Here is a 1422-nt window from a genome sequence, read left to right as displayed (position 1 = left end):
AGATAATGCTTGTCCGCATCAACTTGACAGACCTGCACACACTGTTCCGCTCTCTTCACCTGTAATGCTGAGAACTGCATTCAGCTCTCATCAGACAACTAGCTGGTAATATATAATACCTATTTAGACAAAAATTCTGAAGTACAGACTCTCACCTAAGCCAAATGAAAAAAAACATGTACCCTTTTAACCTGGATATCATATTTTGTTTTTATGAAGTTTTAAGAGTCTGCACATTTCACACAACGTAATAAATTAAGCTTCAATATATTAAGTGTTGCACCATTAAGAAACAATGAATTGCCTTGACAGACATATTTGATATAAGGGAAAACCAGCGGCAGAACTAGAAACAGCTTCTGTCACCAAATTCCAAGTTCCACAACAGTTATCTCACTACAATAGGATGATCCTACTGTAGGGTCACATGGATATTAACTCCGGAACTTTGTAGGATCATTGTCAGGATTAGGACACCTGTGTCAAATGCTTCCCTATTGAAAAGCTACCACACTCATTTTTTGGAATCAAAAAAACCCCCAACACAGAACAAAACACCATATTACACCTAAAGGACCATATTTGTGATTTATTTCAAGAAACTCAAAAAAAAAAAAAAGAAAGAAAAAAAACAAGACAGAAGTAAGTTGTGTTCACCTACATTTACACATTAGTTACTGGGAACCTGAACATTAAGTTGGTACTGCTTGTATATATACAAAATAGATAAAAAGACAGTGTTTACACATACTACACAGTTTCTATTTAGATGCAACAACTCCTTCCTCCACACCAAGAAGTTTTCAGTAGACATATATACTCTTAGAAAAAACTATTACTACTATATGCAAAAAACAGTTTTAAATGGATTTAAAATTTTATTAAAACCAATGGTTACAATTTACGTTTTTGGTTAAACGTATGGCGAGTTTTAACACTGAATCAGTTCCAGCTCTCTTCCCCAGCTTTCTTTTTCCTCCTCTCGCCATTTCTGGCACTGAATCTGGGCAGAAGCTATTAATGGGGCGCACAGGAGGGGGCAATCACCGCTGTGGGACTGAAGTGGCGAGCACGTGCCGGTCTGAAACAGGAGCAAGGGCACAAGAGGGACGATGCAAGGAGCGGGAAAGGCGAAGCCGGTGTTTATCGCGGCCTGTTGGCTCCAGCCGGCACGCTTCCCCGCTCCTTCGGGCGGTAGGCACGCTCGCACCCCAGCCATACCTAGGCACAGGCCGGCTCCTGCTCCGGCCCCGCTCCTCGGTTCTCCACACCGCAACCCTGAGGGAAGCGCAAGCGCGAGGAACTGGCTTGACGACAGAGAGCAGCGCAGGGCACTTCGCGGGCCACGGGGCGTGCGAGCTCGCCCCCGCGGCTGCAGGGGGGCAGCCTGAGGGCTGCTGCTGCCGCCCCGGGCCTGGCCGG

The sequence above is a fragment of the Apteryx rowi genome, unplaced genomic scaffold, assembly GCF_003343035.1.
Source record: "Apteryx rowi isolate R43461 unplaced genomic scaffold, aptRow1 scaffold_145, whole genome shotgun sequence".
NCBI classification, from domain to species: Eukaryota; Metazoa; Chordata; class Aves; order Apterygiformes; family Apterygidae; genus Apteryx; species Apteryx rowi.
The sequence above is the reverse complement of the archived record's forward strand: the minus strand, read 5'-3'. Positions refer to the sequence as shown.